The sequence below is a fragment of the Octodon degus genome, unplaced genomic scaffold (genome assembly GCF_000260255.1).
Source record: "Octodon degus isolate 3935 unplaced genomic scaffold, OctDeg1.0 scaffold00350, whole genome shotgun sequence".
In the NCBI taxonomy this organism is placed as follows: Eukaryota; Metazoa; Chordata; class Mammalia; order Rodentia; family Octodontidae; genus Octodon; species Octodon degus.
Genome location: NW_004524926.1, coordinates 73029 through 92298, shown reverse-complemented (window position 1 = coordinate 92298; position 19270 = coordinate 73029). Strand labels below are relative to the sequence as shown.

At 43.2% G+C, this 19270-nt stretch overlaps 1 pseudogene; it reads right to left on the bottom strand.

The window, feature by feature from the left end:
• Positions 1–15253: 15253 nt before the first annotated feature.
• The window catches only part of LOC101587308, a 10584-nt pseudogene continuing 6567 nt past the window's right edge, over positions 15254–19270 (bottom strand).

The window sequence follows — 19270 nt, the reverse complement described above, 5'->3', positions numbered from 1 at the left end:
CAGAAGTGGGTACTCCCTTGATGTCTTAGTTATTTTCTCTTGTTGCTGGGACAAATACCCGACACTCAAAATGAAGGAAGGAAAGATTTATTTAGCTCAGTTACTGGAGGGTTCAGTCCATATTCTGCTGGCTGCAAGGCAAAGGACAGCAGCTCACACAGCAGAAAACAATGAAGAGCAGAGGAGGAGCAGCATCTGTGGTGTCCATCAAGCCTCTCTCTTCCTTTTATGCTGACTGCAAAGACTGGTGCTCCATGGCGATCGTAGCTGCGAAGATCAAGCTCCTCCAAAGACTGGGACTTCTCCACTGAAGCAAGGCGGGGCAGCAGGCAGGCCGGCTTCCTGCCTTTCTCAAGGAGCTGATTCAGCCAAGTTGACACAATGTATCAACTAACACAATCCACCCCTTGTCAACTTGGCAACTAGACACATACTTTTTTAAGCCAATTTCCAGGTACACAGACATGCTTAAACATTTTACAAATTGAACATTGCATTGCATTAGAACCATGACATTTACCCCTGGCCCTCCAAAGACTCATGCACAACCATTCATGCAAGACATTTTAGTCCATCTCTAAGAGTTGCCAAAGTCCTAACAGTTTCAGCAACACTGAAAAGTCCAAGTCCCAAACCTCCAAGATCTAAGGCAAACTCTTAGCCGCGAGCCCCTCTACAAATGAAAGGTTAAATTCTTCTAACATTCACAGGCACAAGATAAGCACTGCCATTCCGAAAGGGATACACTGCAGGATACAAACAGTTGGGACCAAAACAAGTCCAAGGTCCAGAAGGGCAAATGTTAAGTCCTGTGGACCATTCAAAGCACCCTGTAATGAGTTGTGGGCTCCAAAAGCCCTACGTGGCTCCACCCCTACACCACTCCTGCTACTAACTCCTATGGCTTTTCTCTTAGACCTGCTTTGCTCCCTTTTTGCAGCTTTTCTTAGACCATCCACATTTCTAGTTTTTTCAAACTTCTGAGGTTTCCACTGAATAGACTTCTCATTCACAACTTCACACATTGCCTTCTCAGGGACACACTGCCTGGTCTCCCAGGCCTTTTGAAATCTGGGTGGAAGCCTTCTGAACCTCAGAACACCTGCATTCTGCATGCACCTACAACCAAAGCCACATGGATGATGCCAAGGGCTGCTGCCAGCTGGAGCAGTAGCCAGGGTTACCTCTCTCTTGGCTGTAGGGGTCTAGTGCCTGGATTGCTGAGCACTCTGACCCTGATTCTGAGAAACAAATTCTCTATGCTGGCACCATTCTGCAATCTGGTGTGGCTGCCGCCTCCATTCTGGAACCTGGTGTGGCCAGTGCCTCCATTCCGGAACATGGGGCTCTGCGGCTTTTTCCTCAAAGCAAAGTTCTTCAGCATTGTGATTCTGAGGCTGCAAAGGGCAAGAACCTGCCACCTCCTGTGATGCCCTCAGGACATCTTTTCTATTCTCTTGTTCCTTCTCAGCAGTGGAGATCCTCTCAGCTCTGTCTTCACAGTCCACAGCCTTCCTGGCTCTTCCTTTCTGGCCAAACACACAACATTTTAAATCATCCTTTTGGGCTTTTTGCTCTTCATTCTTAACATAAATCTGGCTAAAAGCCCCCAACAACGACCATGCCACTGCCCCAATATTTGGCTGCTTTGACATTTCTTTTTCAAGATTAACTAGTCCACTGTGCTTAATTTCAGTCTCAGGCAAAGTCTCTGGACAGGAGCAAAATGCAGACAAGCCTTCTGCCAACCCATAACACAAATCATCCGCAGTCCAACAACCAATGCTATCCTTCTTCCCAGCAGAAACCTCCCCAGCCTGGTCTTTATAGTCAGGCTTCCTATCAGCATTCTGGTCTGAGCTCTAGCCAGAATCTCCCAAACAGTACAGCTGAAGCTGTTTCAGCACTTCTCTTGTAGGCGACATCTCCAAGCCTTTCCTATCTCTTCCCATAAGCCATTCCCAAAAGCTTGTAATTCACATTGTCAGGTATAGCCACAGCCATGACCCCACTCCTCTGGTACCAAATTCTGTCTTAGTTATCTTCTCTCATTGCTGGGACAAATACCTGACACTCAAAATGAAGGAAGGAAAGGTTTATTTAGCTCACAGTTACTGGAGGGTTCAGGCCATATTCTGCTGGCTCCAAGGCAAACAAGAGTAGTTCAAGTGGCAGAAAACAATGAAGAGCAAAGGATGAACAGCAGCTGCTGCGTCCACCAAACCTCTCTCTTCCTTCTATGCTGACTGCGAAGGCAGGTGCTCCATGGCGATCGTAGCTCTTCCAAAGCCAAGCTCCGTGGGGAAGTGGGGCGGTGTGGCAGGAAACCAGGCAGGATGGCTTCCTGCCTTTCTCAGTTCCTGCGCCCTTCCCACCTGCAGGGCTAGGCCTCCATGCTGAGATCTGCCAGAGCTGATTTAGCCAAGTTGACACAATGTATCAACTAACACAATTGGCATCTAAATACTATAGGTGCCGTGAATTCAGCAAAACAATCCAACACAGTCCAGCAGTCCACAATAGTAATGGGTTATCCATAGAAGTTGTTGACTTGAGACTTTCACAGCTTAGCATATTAATATTAGCCTGATCTTTTAATACAGTTCTTTTCCTTTCTTCTTCCTGTCCTGTCTCCCTTCCTTTATTCCTTCGATTCATCCTTCCTATTGACCTTCCTTTCCCTCCTTCCCTTCCTTCCTGGAAAGATATCTGGAATGATGTTGCCTAATGCTAATTCTGCTATTTGAGGCAGGAGGTTTTGTAGTGATTCTCTTCCTTTTCCGGTTTTATGCCATTTTCATGCATAGCTTAAACTCTACAAACACTCTAATAAAACAATGCGATCACTTTTCAAAACATATCAGAATATTTTTTTGAAGGGTAGGTGCATTGAGTAACATGACCAGGAAAGCACCTGGCCTGTGTGGCAATGGTAGTTCTGAGATGGTTCCAAGATTAACTTCTGGCAGTGTCTATCGTATCGCATCTACTGGAATGTCCTTTTCTCCTTTTAGCAAACATTTACTGTCCTTATAACCTAATTCCAAGGGAAGAATTTTCTGCCACCTAGGCCCAGCTTAGTCAAGCCTGTTTCTGGTAGAATCCAAGCAGTGACAGGGACAGCAGAAAGGCTTGGAGTGCACTCACCCAACACCAGTGTCCGGAAGGGCCCTGAATGGGTTTTTGGCACCAGAAGCAGAGAAGCTCTCATCTTATTGAGCATGGTTGTCAGCCTTCCCTATTCCAGGACCTTTCCACATCATGTTTTTATTGAAAGTTTCCAAGTCAGTGTCTGCAGCTTGCCGATGAGGCACCCAGCTTCTGCTCTGTCTCTTCAGAGTTGAAGATCAGACTACCAGAAGTGTATGGAATATGTCATAGTGACAGAGAGGTTATTTTAAGAGCCCATTTTCCTCTGACCCAACCTTCCTCAGGACATTCCTACACATGGCCAGGATGCCAGCAGCCACATTCTGAGACTCTGAGACTGTGGGTTTGGAAGGCCAGGCAAGCACTAGAGTTCTTGCTCTTTAAGCAGCTGTGGCCATTCCATGAAGGGGAAATGGCTGCAGGAGCAACATGCTCCAGGTTGCATGGCTACCTTAAAGCAGAAGGCCAGGTCCTGTGCAAACCTGTGTCCTTTAGTCCTCTGTGTGCTCTGCTCTGTATGTGGGCCAGGGTCATGGCTGTCTTCTCAGCCTAGTTCTGATGTCTGCAGTCTGTCTAGCATACAAGCGATGCTCAAACATGCCCAGTAGCAAGCTACTAAGTATCACCTACAGCAGCACCACGAAGATGGAGACCTTGGGATGGAGGGTGTCCTATGGTCATCCACTAGGGACAGGGACCAGAGGGGGTGATGTCCAGGCTGCAGATGTCTTCATTCCACTCAGCACAGCAAACATAGGAAACACTACAGGACTCATTGGTGACACATCTCAGACTCAACTCCCTCGTGGTGGCTGGGTGGAGGGGGGGGGGAGAGTGACAGGGGCACAAGTGTGCTCTGGAGGTGACTTCAGAGACCAAGGCAGAGTTGACCTGTGCCCCTGCTACCTAGCAGGGATCGAATTGGGCTGTGAGAGCCCAAGAAAGGGCCAGAGCTCCAGGGGTGAACAGAAAAGCTCTGTCAGCTGGTAGAGCCAAGGGGTCATGGGATCCCAACAGCCAAAACGAGCTGGGAGGATGGATGGAGCCCATCTGGGGGAAGCAAGGGGTCCAGTCCAGTGACGTCAAAATGATGTGCCAAGGAGTCAGGCAGAGCCCAAAGGAAATGGAACCTTAGAAACAGTGGCATTGATCTGAGACCGTCCAGTGTACAAAAAACCCAGAGGGGACTGGAGGCCTAAAGATAAATGTGCAGAGTGTCAAGTAGAGCCGAGCCCTGCCTAGTTGGAGCCTAATCAGTGCAAAGTTGGTCAGGCTGAACCCAAATGCCCCACTGGAGCCAAAGGCATGGGGGTTTGACCAGAGCAAACAGTGTGTTCCAAAGAACACAGTGGAGTGGAGTCCAAGGACTGTGTCGAGGGTAGTCTGTGTGGTCAGCCCCAGAGGAGCTTAAGGCTTGAGCCTGCTGCACCAGTCTGAGCGCAGTGCAGCTGAATGGAACATGAGAAACAGACCTTCACCTGAGGAAACCAAGGGGCCTGAGGGAAGCTGAATGTTGGGTGGAGCCGAGCAGGCCCGAGTGGAGCCGAATGAATGTGCATTGTAGGGCAAACGGGCCCGAGTGGGGCTTAGTGGGGCCGAAGGGGGCTGAGGAGGGCCGAAGTGGGCCGAGGTGGGCCAAGGGGGTCAGGTCAGGTGAGCTAAGGTGGGTAACTAGAGTGAGGAAACGGGCTTAGATCAGAGGCAGCCGAGCCATTGCAGCAGCCTGGTAGGGCAGAGGGGAACTGAATGAGTTGGGGTATGGTTTGTCGAGTCAGAGGAGCATGGTGCCCACCAGAGGAAGTGCAAAGGCTCTGTGGATGGCAGAGTGGCACCCAGGAAGTGGGTGGCGCGGGAAGTAGTACCCTAAGGTGCGATGCGATGCGGGCAGAAGTGGAGTGGGCAAGTCTGTGGTTCTGGATTTGTCCCGGGAATCCTGTCCAGCTCAGACCAGTGTGAAAGTGGAGTCTTTCACTTCACTGGCCCAAGGTGCAATCTCGGAGGAGGCCCGAGGTTGGCAGCCTCAGTTTTCCCACTTACAACCTAGGGCCACGGCGGGGGCAGAAGGGGCTCCTTAAGTGGCCTTCCTGAAGGCTGTCCTCCTGCCCTCCGTGTGTGGGGAGGGGGATGTCACCTCCTCTTCTGTAGGGATGGATGATCAGGGTACTGTGCTTAGAGGGTTCTGGGCAAGGTCACTTCAGAAACGTCATTTTCCTGGAATGTTCGCTGTCCCTGGGTTGTTTACAGACACCAGAGCCACCTTATCTACACCCAGGACAGGGGATCCCCTGCACCTGGGCACAAAATGCATCATCAGTGGGACAATGTTGTGTGCCAGTTCAGTGTGACCTCAGGAGCCTTCTGTTGTCATCTGCAAAGGAGAGGAAGGGGCACAGGTGGCGCCCAGCTGTCAGGCTGGTATGACTCCACCTCAACTCTTCGCTCTCTAAAATGCATGGGACAGGTGGGGCCCTGTGTTTTGTCAGTATTATGGAATCTTATATTCCTAAGAATACTTTTATTTTTATATTAAAAACCCTTACCTTAGCAGGCACAGTTGTAGGCAACTGAAGCAATGGAACCAGGAGTCCCTGCTTTGGTTACATGTGGAGGCTGCTGTCCCCATTGTCTGGCTCCAGAATTGAAGCAGGTAGCACCGACTCCTCAGGCACCTGATCTCATCACTATCCACAGCACCATTTCCACTGCTGCATTGTTCTACTAAAGCACATCTCTGATCATGTCACTTTACTGTCCCAAACCCTCTCCCGCCTATGATCATGATAAAGTCTTTCTATAGGAGCTGGCCCTCATGTACTACTGCAGTTTCATTTCCCTTTCCCTCCCCCCAGTTTTCAGGAATACCTGGCTGCTTGTCTTTTCCATAGTTAACCTCTGTTCTGTGTAGATTTTTCTTCCTTAGAAACACTTAACTTCATATGAACCACTAGATGGCCCCAGATCTGAATTTAAGACCTCATCTGAAGGCATCAGACTCTGGGCCTACTTGTTTATTACTGGCTTGTTTTCTGAAACTTTTACAAATCTTTTTAGCACTTGTTCTTTAAGCAGCCTATATTTTTAGCTCAAAAATGAATAATTTTTGTGTATTTAATGAATTTTTCAACTCTGGAAAAAGAGAAGTATTAGGAGAATTCCTGGTGTGTTTCAGTACCATCATCTACTCAAAGAGCAAGCCACACAGTTTCATTCAGAAGCCAGGTAAGGGTCTGTGTTCACTCACAGCTTTTCACGCTATTTTTGCTGAAAAATAAAAAGCAAAATTGGCCAAGGTTGAAGGTATTATGTTTTTTTTTGCTGGGTTATGATTTTTATTAGCTAAGAAATAGAATTCAATCAGAAGGATATTCTTTTTTTATCCAAAAAAGTTATGTTTTCTACTCAGGAAAGTATTGGGTAAAAGTCAGATACTTTGCTCTGGCTTCTCCGCAAAATTTTCCTTTTTTTCCTTATATGTGAGGTTTGTGTTTCTGCCCCATTTTAGGAGGGATCATGAAATGAAATTGTATTTAAAATTAAAAACAGTGACCCTGACCTGGTATTTAATGGCAGGGCATAATGGAACATTTCATCCTTCATACTTGAGTCCTTTATGGAGACATCCTTAGGTGAGGGAAGTGCTGTATTAGAATGATACAAGTGTTGTCTATTTTACTTTACTTTTTAAAATGCAATTTTGGGACTATATGTTGTAATATATGCAATAAATAGGTTGTCCATATCAAGCTTCTGTTTTTCCACATGAAGAAAGATTATTATAAGGCATAGTGGCATAGTGGCACAATCTTCCTCTAGTCCTAGCACTCTGGGAGACTGAGGCAGTAGTATCACAAGTTTGGGCCTAGCCTGGGCAGCTTAGTGACTTAGTGATATCTTGTCTCAAAACAGCTGTGGATGAAGCCCAATGGAAAGACCCTGGGTTCAATGCTTAGTACTAAAGAAAATTGTTACAGGGAAAATGGCTAAGCATATTGATGAGCTTCCCAGAAAGTTGTAGCTTAGTGCAAATCATTGGAACCTGAGAGATCTGCTTTAGGAGTGTCTCCTAAGTTTTTTTTTCTTTTGTTGACATCTTGGCCCCAGCTTCTTTCTCTGTAAAATGGTGTGCATGGTCCCTTCTTCATGGAGTTGTGAGAATTCAGGGAGCCTCTGTATGTGGATGGCTTTGAAAGTTCAGCCTTAGGTGTAGAGTACCTCTGGGTGCTGTGGAAAAGGCAATCCTTTCTTTTGGTGGATCCAAACCTCTTCCAGGGTACATGGTTTTGTCACTGGAGCCAGATTCCATTTCAGCTTCAATGTACCCTTGTGCAGGGAACACTGGGCCCAGTCACACAAGAGTTGTGGCAGTTGTGTGGATCAAGGCTAGTCATGCAGAGGAGCCTGCTCTGACTATCTCAGAACACTGTCTGTCTCAGCCCTTGTCTGCTTGGGCTGAGCCCAAATGGAACTCACTCTCCCATTCACAAACCTCCTTTGCAATCTCCTATGTGAAGGTCAGTGGCCCACTACCTCTGTGCCCTTGGACTGTAATTTCCAAGGTACTTCCAGTTCCTCTTCCAACCCTGGGTGCTTCCAGTTTTTTTTAAAGCTGTAGCTTGTTTTAAAATATGCTTCATTAACTTTTCCCTGATAACACCTGCAGGTTCTAATAAAATGAGCCAGGAAACTACTGTAACATGTGTGGTATAACTCATTATTGCTAGAAAGATGAGTTTGGAACTACCAGGTTTCCTGTGAAGCTTAATGTTTCTTTAGCAAAACCAACTGCATCCATCTGCAGGAGGACAGAGGCATTGAGGAAGATGTGGCCAGGCTTGGTCTGAGCTCTTCTCTTGGGACATCAGTGCTTAGCCAAAAAGCTCATGTGTGCAGAGGTGGGGCTTTGGAGGTGATAGGATCATGGACGCTAACTTCCTACATGGATTAATCCATGGATCACAGCTATATTAGTAGGAGGCAGGGCCCAATTGAAGGGGGTGGCTCCTGGGGTTGGCTCCTGGGGTTGTAACCTTGGGAACTACACTGTGTACCTAGGACATCCTTCTTTGTCCTTCTTCTCTTTCCCCCAACTCTGATTTCTGGCTACCATGAATGGAATAAATTTCCTCGACTCCATCCTTCCACCATGATGTTTCTGCTTCACCATGAGCTTACAGCATTGGCACCAGCTGGCCATAGACTGAAAGCACAAGCCATTGCATCTCTCCTCCTCTTGTTTTTCTCAAGTCTTTGCCTTGCTGGCTGTGTGATATCTTGTGTGCTTCACGCTCTGGAGCCTGTGGTTTAATGGGGGAAAGGACTGGACTGTGACTGAAAACATGGAGCTTGCTGAGGTTTTTGGGAAAGGGACTGGAATTCCTTCCTTCTTTGTTCCCTCCTAAATGCCACAGAGCATTGTGTCATTCAGGGTGGTGTCAGATATTTTGTGTGAATGGGGAGCTTGAGAGGCAATAAAACCAACAGGTCAGGGTGTGGTGGTCAGGGGCAGACAGTCATTGCATGATTCAGTGCCAAGGTTCAGGGGACAGTAGCCACACAAGGCCACATGGAGCTCCAGGTCGGCAGAAGGCAGAGTAGGAGGGACTTTGATAAGCACCTCCATGGTCCTTCCTGCACAGGGGAGTGGAGCAGGGGCTGTAGCCTGTGGATGGCCAGCAGTGGTTTCCATGGGTGCCTGGGGAAGGGCTATCCTTAGGTGTCTGTTTCTGTCCCTATGGTGATCGTGGTGAGAGGCAGTGACATTAGAGTGAGAGCTCAATACAGAAGGGTTTGGGTGTGAAACTGTACAGAATCCTCTGTAAGGGGATCTAGAGGCCATCCCTGTGTCCAATGTGTGTGTGCCCCATGATTCCACCTATGGGGTCTCTGTTCCCTCCTCTATGCCCTTGTGAGCCGCATCCCACCTAAAACCTCACAGTTCCCTGACCTCTATGCCTTGAGAGCCTGCTGCCCTCTGTATCTCTTCTGGCCTCAGAGGCCTGACAGCTCCCCTGCACCAGAGCTGTCCTAGAGCATTCAGGCAAACAGAGCGCCTAGCATGTCCTGACCCATGCTGGAGACTATGTTCAGACAAAGATATATGTGGTTTACAGCGGCAGGTCAGACTGAGCTGTCCTCCACCCTCCCTGCTCTCCTACACACTTCACTTGCAGCAGGGAACAAGGCACTCACTCACCTGTTTGAGCTCCTAAGTCTCCAGGGGCAGATGCACACATTGCTCCCCATTCTTGGGCTGGGAGTGGGAAGTCAGGTCATTGTTTGCCATCTGACTTTGGAGGATCACAGCTCCTACCCTGTCACCTCCAACAACAGGGTCAGCCTTCTGCAGCCCAAGGCCAAAGGCAAGGGGGTTGGGAACATGACTCCCCATACTCTTGCCCCACAACAGCAGGTTACACACATGGGAACAGAGTCTTCCCCTACAAAGCCAACAACATTCACTCATGAGTTTCTTCGAAGGGTGGAATGGCAGCCCTGATGCTGTTTTTCAACTCCTGATTACTGGAAGCTCTGCATCCCTCACTTCCACACCTGGGTGCCCTTAGTGCAGCCAAGGCTCCAGGTACTACTAGCCAGGTGTGGGTGGGTAACACTCACAAGCACCTGTGCCCACCATGCAGGGGCAACCCTTGGTTGCACTTGTCCTTGCCACCAGATATTGCTGCTGCAAAGCCTCTTGGGCCAGCTGTGCCTGGCTTCTCACTGTAGGATGGTGCCCTCCTAGTTCCTAGTTGGCTGTGCTGTATCTTGGGCTCCTGATCTGCAGAACAGTGTGGAAACAGCCCTTTCCCGGGTAGGGAGGAAGTGGGCTGGGGTTGATGCCTGGGAAGTGAGTGTGGACTGAATATACAGGTTGGCTCTGGATGAGCATGTTTGCTCTCACTCTGGCCACACCTGACCCAAGGTGCCCCCAGTTCTGCGATGCAGTCATTAGAACACAGGTGATCCTCAGAGCCATTCAGGACACTGGGAACCTTCGCTGTGCCCTGCATGGCTGAGAGGCTGTTGTGCTTCACTGAACTTGCAGAGTGAGAGGACGAGGGATTGTTTGATTGGCTTGGGATCCCAGCCCTATCTTTCTCTGGGTCCAGGATGCAACACAGTATCCTGGGGACAGCAGAGGACACTGTGAGCTCCTTCAGATCCTCAAATCTCTCCTTATTCTTTGGTAGTGGTAAGGTGGGTTGGGGAAGACCGAGGCCCTGCATTCAAATCCTACTCCCATCCAGCATCTTTCTCTCCCTGACCCAGCCTCCGTTTCTCCTCTGCAGCCTGAAATGCAGTTATCCCAGAGCTCCTTACTCAGGTGGGGCATTTTTGGTAGAGTGATGGACATTTTGGGGACCCAGGAGTGTGAGGCCTGAAGACTAGACCAGGCCAGATGAGGCCCCAGCATCACAGAGGTGACAGGGGACCATCATAGGGCAAGCAAGAGTGTGCATTCTTGTGTTAGGACACAAGCATCTAGAAGCAAATCACGAAGGTCAGGTCACTCCCAGGTCACTCCCTTGTCATGTTTGTGGCCATTGGGCACGGAGGCTTCCACAGAGGTCTGGAGACATTGCTGCCAGTCACAGAGGGGTTCTGCCAACCTCTAAAATACAGGAACCTGCACTCTGTGCCATGCCTCACTTCTCTGTCTCAGACTGTAACTCAGTATTCCTCAGTATCTTCCCAGTGCCCCTGTCTCACCTAGGACAGGACGTCAGGAGTCCTGCCCTCTAGTAACCAACTGTTCTCTGGTCCCAGGAATGAGCCACCTGTGACCCTGTTACCAGAGTTCTCACACCTCAGCATCTTCCCCATGCTGCTCCCTTTGCTGTTCTGTCCCCATGGTGCTGGGCCCCCAGCTCCTTTTCCAGGACTCCTTCAGGGAGTGTGGTTCTGAGGGCTTCCATAGCAGCCTTTGCCTCCCCTCATTTTTTTCCTGTGAGACATCAACTTGGAAGAATTATAGTTGCCCTTAATGTGGGCAGACCTTATCCAATCAGTTGGGGGTCTGAGTAGAACTCTGACATTGCTTTCTGTTCTTTGCACTAATCTCTAAATCAGAGCCTGGGCTTCAGCACCATGGACAGTGACCAGGCTAGTCACAGCACAGGACTGGCTTGAACTATCCATTCATGCAGTATTGATTCTCAATCTTTTCTCCTTGTACTGCCAAGAACACCAGGGCAGAGGATCTGGTCTGTGTCTCTGAGGCCTCCAGGTTCAGTGTTTGTGTAGGGCTGCAAATGCTGATGCTGCTACAGAACATCTCCCTTGGGCTGAGTGTGAATTCCAAGCAGTCTTCTACAAGGAAAGCCTGGGTCGATGAGAGGGAAATAGAGGAAGGCCACATAGTGGGGAGGAAAGGAAAGGACCCCACCTACTGTCTTCCTCCAACCCTTTGCAGTCCTGGCTGAAATGGGCAGTAAATCTTGGGGAAAAAAGAGATGTATGGATGTGCATGTGGGATCTCTTTGAAGCAAGCCCAGTGGGGAGATACTATTCTTTTCTTTTCTTTTTTAAAAAAATTGTATTTCATTGTTACATGGTCTCACTATGCAGCTTGGACTCACAGTGATCCTCCTGTTTTCACCCTCCTCAGTGCTGGGACCCCAGGCATATGCCCCTATGCCTGGACTTTGGTCAGCTCAGCTGGTCCTGGGAGGTGGGGCTGGTGTGGCATGTGGTGCTGGGAATTGAACTGCGGTTCCTTCACGTGCCTAAGCCTGCCTAAGCAGGCACTTTTGTCCACTGAGCTCTTTTTCTAGCCCCATTCTTTTCTTTTTTTTGGTATAAATATAAAGTTTATTTAGTATAGTGTTTAGAAAAATAAGTTCACATCATTTCAGAAAACAAATAAAACACTTAATTGTCCAGGTATAAACCCCCATTACAGTACAACATACATACTTTAGATTTCTTTGGTTGGGTAATTAAGCACAGAAATGTTCTGGGACATGCTGTGTGCCATCACCTAACAGTGCAGTAAAGACTCTGTTCCCCACCCCATGGTATGCATTCTGGATAGAGTTTCTCTCTGTGTAAGGCACTGTAAAACTATATGGAGTGTATAACTGTTTGCCTCTAAACATACAGTATATGCAACGGAAGAACAGATTTTGTTGAGAACCCTGAAAGCCAAGAGTCACATGCTGTGTAATTTTGACTAATAAAATTTATGGTGGTAAGAGTTCCCTAACTTGAAATATACTAGTAAGATTCAAACTAACCATTAGGCTCTATCATCTAAGCTTTAGGAAGACTTTGAAACATATTTTGTAAAATATAATTCTTACCCCCGGTTTTCCTGATTTTTTTTCATGTGAGATGATCTACTAAAACTTTTTAAAGAATGAAGAACTTGTGGCTATGCACTAATGCACACTTGTCTAGGATGCAGCAGGGAAGGCTGCTACACATGCCCAATAATCCAACTCTTAACATGCTTGATATAAGGGTGCATACAGGACAATTTAAGATCAGTGTGCAATGAAACTATAGATTTTTTAAGTCTATGGCTATAACATCTACCTGCCTTTCACAACACCTGAAAGGCACTGAAACATGTGTATAATTCAGAGTCTTTAGTATAAATATACATGAGCTATGATGCAGTACAACATAGGTACTCTTGCTTACTTGAGGAACAAATGCACTTTCTTGTCAAACAAGAGACTGTCCTTTATTGGATGTAACTAAGAGCTAAATGCCAAACTATGGCTGATGGAGTGCATAGATAGATTCACACCAAAAAGTCCCACAGCCAGTATCAGGGGTTGGTGCTTCAGGGGAATTCTTTACCCCTATTCTGATTGCTCATCAGTCATCATTAGAGGGTCATTTGCAGCATTTTCAAGCATTGGTTTATGTTAGGAAGGATTTCCTGCCACATGAACTCCAAGGTTCCTAGGTCTGGCCCTTGGCATTGGAATATCACATTTGCAATTCTGTGCAGGAGATCATGGGGTTTATATTATTCCATTCACATATATTTGGGCTACATACTGAGTGGCCTGTATTTTACTGAAAGAAAAGAACAGTAAGTTCTTTCTCATGTGCATTGATTCTTACCTGGTATATTGTGTAGCTACCTGGAGTAATTGTAAAGTTATAATTACACTATTTTGGGAATATAAATGGGTTTCCTATATAAGTGTGAGGTTTTTGTGCTATCTTTCTTTTCATAAGGAGAATGAGGAAAGAACTCTAAATAAAAGACAGGCTTATATTTTTGGAAGACATATAAAACTTTCCCTGTTATACATGTAACATATATAATGCTTTAAACCTTCCCATCTCCCTATTGGATGGATATTTTAAAATATTTAACAAACTCTTGATATCTGCAGCAATCAAGTGGAAAACATCATTTTCATGTAAACTACACTATAGAATCACGTAATTAACCTTGGTAACAAGATCAGCAACAACCAAAGAAGAAACAAGCTGTAAAATATTGTAAAATGGAAGAGAACTCCAAAACACCTGATTCTGTAAAAACAAAGCAAAATAAAATGTAGTTTTAGCAGTTAAGGAACATTCACCAATTCCATAAAAACTGGATGTAAGTTCTTTATCAAAGTGATGGAATAGGGATTCTTCATAGGGCTCTTTACTCATGCCTGAAAATTGCATCTGCAGTAACAGCAAAGGTTAATGAAGTACTCTGCAGCCCTTGTTCAACACATGCTGCCAATGTGCATGTAGAGATCAAGAATGGACCCTTTGTTCTCATCATAAAGAAAGTAAGATGCTGCATTTTTATGGTGACCTACTTTAAGTCATCTTTGCACATATCATTTTCTCACTTCTGGCTTTTCAGAGAGTACAGAGTAACTACTCACTATGAAAATGTATTTGCATTTCAGGGTCCTGATAAAAACTATAAACACAATTCACAACATCATCCAACAAGCTTCTTACAGAAACCAGAAGATTGCTTTTGAAGACATGATGAGAGAATGCAAACAAAGTCATATGTCACTGTGTATCAAGAAATGCAAACAACTGAGTGAATTTCCCACAGGACAGAATTTTGCTCAATAGCATAGACACATTAGTTCTTTACTTTAAAATGGCAGTCATAGCCAGCAGAGTTGATTTTATATTGCCTTCTATAATTTAATTGATGTTATTTTCATTACATGACGAAAAGCATCAGTGACAATTAGCTGTTTATCCATTTGCACGAGAAGCATTGGAGATAATATTTAGTAAAACTTAAGCTCTCCAGATGTAATTCTATGGTGAAATTAACCCTGCTTGGTAGTAGAAAAGAACCATCAGTGCTTCTGCGGACACATCTGTATCTTACTAATAAAAAGGCCACAAGTTAAAAAGGCACATAGAAGAGTATATAAAACACATTGAAAAGAATCAGAGTTGCTAAATAAAAAACAAAGATGTGAAAAAAGTACCAAAATTCCAATATTGGGAGTTAGAATTCCTGGTTCAGTGTTATTAATATTGACCGTAATAGACTCCTGATAAAAGTCACTGCTTTTAAAATCCTACAAAAGGAAAACTTTATTGGAAACAGTGTTCACTTCCTGTTCAAACAATAAAAATAAATTAAACAGTAAGAAAACATTTTTCTTTTTAGTTCATAGCACCTGAAGTATAAGAGAAACATACATGGTATAAATAAAATTCACTGTACTTAAATCTTGCTTTTAGGACTGATATATTTACATTCACACTGAAGTTTGTTTCAGTTTTTAGTGGAGTTTCAAACTTCCTCAGCTACACTGAACTTCTAGCAACCACATCTGGAAATTGTACAGACTTAAACCAAGACTTTCTCAAAAAAAGGTAAGTGTGTCTGTATGCATGTACACATATTTATATATATTAAGCTACTCAACTTCAAAAAATACACCCTTACAACAGTTCGGGGAACCATTTCTGTTTCTTATCAATGCCCATGTAATAAAAGTAAACAAAAACAATTGCATTGTTTCTAACCATCTGCAACTATGTTTAATTTTCTATGTTAGATGTATACATTTTTAATTTAAAAAAACTTATCAGGTTCCATTTGACCTTAAAACTATACTGCCAACTAAATGGTATACTTGGACTTTGTCTCTATTGAAAAGAGAACAGGATAAGTGAACGAAATTTTGACAATGCAGTTCTACCAATGTGCAGTCAACTGTGATCTTCATGCAGATCAATGTAAAGTCTCTTGAATGTGTGTACTTAAAAAGTAGTGTGTTTTCCTTTAAATGGGAAGATGCTTTATGTCTCTGGGGCCACATGAAAAGATCTGCTGCTGATGCCAAAAGCAAAAAGGAAGGGGGCGTGTAGGAAATAAAGTTTATAAGTCTTGCATATCTTCATCCAACTTAACAGTTTGGAGCTTGGCAAGCTCTTTTTTGTCTGTCTCCAGGTCTTCACAGACTGTCTCAACCATGCCATCTAGGACATACTTGGATTTGGAGTCTAGCATCAGAAGGCTGCTTGTTGCTTTGCTCTCAGAATTGTGTAAGAAATTCTCCTTTATGTTAGCCATGGATTGCAGAACCAATCGGTGTTCTCTGCCAAAATCCTGGTGAACTGCAGGGGTTGCATAACCTACCTGGTCTTTGGCTGCAGGAGCTATTTCCCCAAGGGCAGCCTGAGACATAGGGACTGACAGTAGGTCTTGACCAGTAATAAGGGAGCAGTTCTGAAGTGTTGCATAATTAGTGTTGCTGACAGAGGTCATAGTAGATTTGCTTGCCACAGGTGCAGACATTGGCTGGCTATCAGCAATGTCATGGTTTATTTATTTTTTAATTTTTTAATTTTTTTAATTTTTATTATTTATTTATTCTTTTACTCTTTAAAGATTACAAAATATTGGGGGGGAAAAGCATTTGAAACAACATAAAATTTCACTAAACAAAGTAATAGGAATTTAACAATGGATGGTGTATTGTATGATATTATCTTCAAATTATCTGTTTAGGTCACCAGACAAATGTACAAAACTGGTTGAGAAAACAAAACAACAACAACAACAAAAAGTTACAAGAAATTAAGAAGAAAAAAGAAGTTTTAAGCATTAACAGTTCCTTTCAAAAAGAACAGCAAGGATCACCAGTGCAGTTATCCAAATTATCCTGCCTATGTACATAAATATAACTTTTTTCTCCTATCTTTTGTCCTTTTTGTCATCCCAGTTTTTACTTCCCATTAAACAAATTCTTTCCCGTTCCCACATGTACCATCATCATATTGTGTCACTAGTGTGAGAACCTGAAATATATACAATCTGAAAGGCACAATAGATACTAGGCTACTTATTTTTAAAATGCATTCAATTCCATGGTATTTGCAAGATAGACTATCTTATGTCCCTCTTTGTGTGTGTGTGTGTGTGTGTGTGTGTGTGTGTGCAGATGATAGTTCAACCACCTATAAAACAGACTTAGAAAAGAAAAGATGAATATGTCAGTAAATTGTTATAAATGTTGAAAGAATGTCATATATCCATGTCTATCTATCTTTCTATCCATCCATCCATCTATCCATCTACCTACCTACCTATACTTTGGAGGCCAGTTAACTTGTAGAGTAGATGGACCTACCTGTATGCTTAAAAGCAACTACTTTTTGCCCAGTTGGAGTCTCTGTTATCTTTTCATATGCAATGTTAAATACATGCGGAACCAGAAAATAACTTTAAGAAAATTCTGCCAGAATTTTCAGAGTAGTACACATAGTAAATATAACAATGGCAATAGACTATCATTAGTAGAAGGAACACATACACACTTACACATAGGTCAGTTATGCAAAGCAATATTTTTAAAGCTTTAATAAATTTTTATTTCTATTTTTTTATTTTTTATTGTTTTGGTGGTACCAGGGATCAAACTCAGAACCTTGTACTTGCCAGGCAAGCACTGATTCCACTGAGCTATCTCCCCAGCCCAAATCAATTTTATAAATGCCTCTTTTCTTGCTTTGATTGCTTATTTTTTTGAGACAAGCGCTATCTAGTTCAGGTTAGCCTTGAATGTGGCCAGGAGAGCAAGGAGGTGGCAATCCTCCTGCCTCAGCCTCCACAGTGCTAGGGTTACAGGCATGCCCACAAAATCTGGCTTATATACAACTTTTAAATTTAATAGAATATTTTACTTAAAAACTACAGAATTTTTGTGATATTATCATTAAAAAATTGAGTACACAATACGAACAACACAATTTTCAATGAATATTTCATTCACTAGTGTTACTAACATTTGCACTCTACAATAATCTAAGAATGATATTTTTAGTAAGTTTCTACCAAACTCACTTTAGTAACAATAAAACTGAGACTAAAAAATATTGTGGATGGCATTTTAAAGTAGTGAAATGAAAACACTATGGTAGGAACAGACCACTGCATACATTCATGAGCAAAGAAATCATAATGTGTGAATTGTTTATAAAAATACGCTTCTACTTGTGTATTCAAACAAGATCTCCTTTGTAATCACAGATGCCACCACCTTCTTTTTGACTTATATGATTACATATTTGCATACTTCATCCTTGTGCAGTAGTTCCGTGTATATAACATATCTCAATGCCTTCTTTTCCCTTTTCCGTGCCCTCCATCGCTCTTCTTGCCACCTCTTCATCACCTACTTATCTGAGTTGATCAGCCTCTCTACTTCCTATCTTTCGTTTTCCTCTTCATTTATATTCCCCATCTATTCACTTCCATGCATTGCCCTGCTTTCTATTACCAGGAAACAAAAATAATGAAAGCAGACAGTGGAAGAGAAAGCCCCACCCTGGAGATCAAAGGAGCCTGGAATTCTCAGTCGATCCACTAGTCAGGAAATGTTTGAGCACGTAAAATAAGCTTTCTCAGGTGGAAAGGGTAGGAAGACCACCTACAGCCAACTCACATGTTATTTGTACTATAAAATTAATGGACTGTACCTTATTTTGTTTCGATGACACCAGTATTGTTTCTGTTTTCACTACAAAACCTGTTATACATGTAAAAATGTCTGATTCACAAGATAAATCTTATGGCCCTTCGGTTAGTAGAAAACCTCACAGTCTTCAAGTTGTGTCCCAAACACGGTAAATTGACCTAAATAGCTTTAGAGACAAATCATATTTCCTGTCCCTGGACTTGTCAATTGTTTATAATTTCCAAAATGTTTCTGCCTATGATTTTCTTATCTTCTTAAATTAAGCAATATTTTGATTAAAACACATTCTTCAAATTTAGTTTGCCTATTAATGCAAAATACAATTGGACATTGAGAAATGGCTGGTAGTACTTTCTAATGAAGTAAATGCATTTACATACAAGCATGCTCATTCTTTCATAAAATAAAAACTCTGAAATTTTTAGTGTTAGCTATTTTTGATGTTTAATCATTTAAAGTGAGAGGTTCATATGTGTGCTTGCTGTGTTACATTCAATCAACATTTGAGAAGTAAAGTACAGGCAACATGAAACTTCTAATAACCCAGCTTTAGTCAATGCAGTGTACGAGTGAAGTTCTCTCCTTTCACATGTCATTAAAAAATCACTAATTTAATATAACTTTCTTCATTGAAAGTTTTGTTTTCATTTTTTGGTTATGAGAGAAACTATTGTAACTTTCCAAATAACCTATATTGAAATTGTCTTATTTTTTTCTCTTTACAATAAAATATAATAATATTAGGAGAAACATAACATGGAATCAAATTATTTAAGTTATGCTTTACAGTATATTTGCTCATATATTACATTGTTAATATTAAAAAGTTTTAAATCTAAATTAATTGCAGATTTATAAAATAAGATTAATTCTTACATAGTAAACTGCCCATTATTTCTGTCTGAATAAATTTCTATCCATTCATATGCACATGTCTTAGAGTGATGTCTCATAAACAGATGCCAATAACCTTTAAAACCATAACTACATTCTGAGAAGAAGCATACTTAAGCCAAATTTAACAATCACTAAGCTAGAGTCTTGATTTTTAGCATGCTACTAAGTGATTAAAATACACATAGCATACAAACATACATTTAAAGGACATACATTTTTGCTGTATATCCACGACTAAATTTATTTTATAAATTAAATTATTTATTGTTTCTTTGCTACATGCATATCTAGTAAAT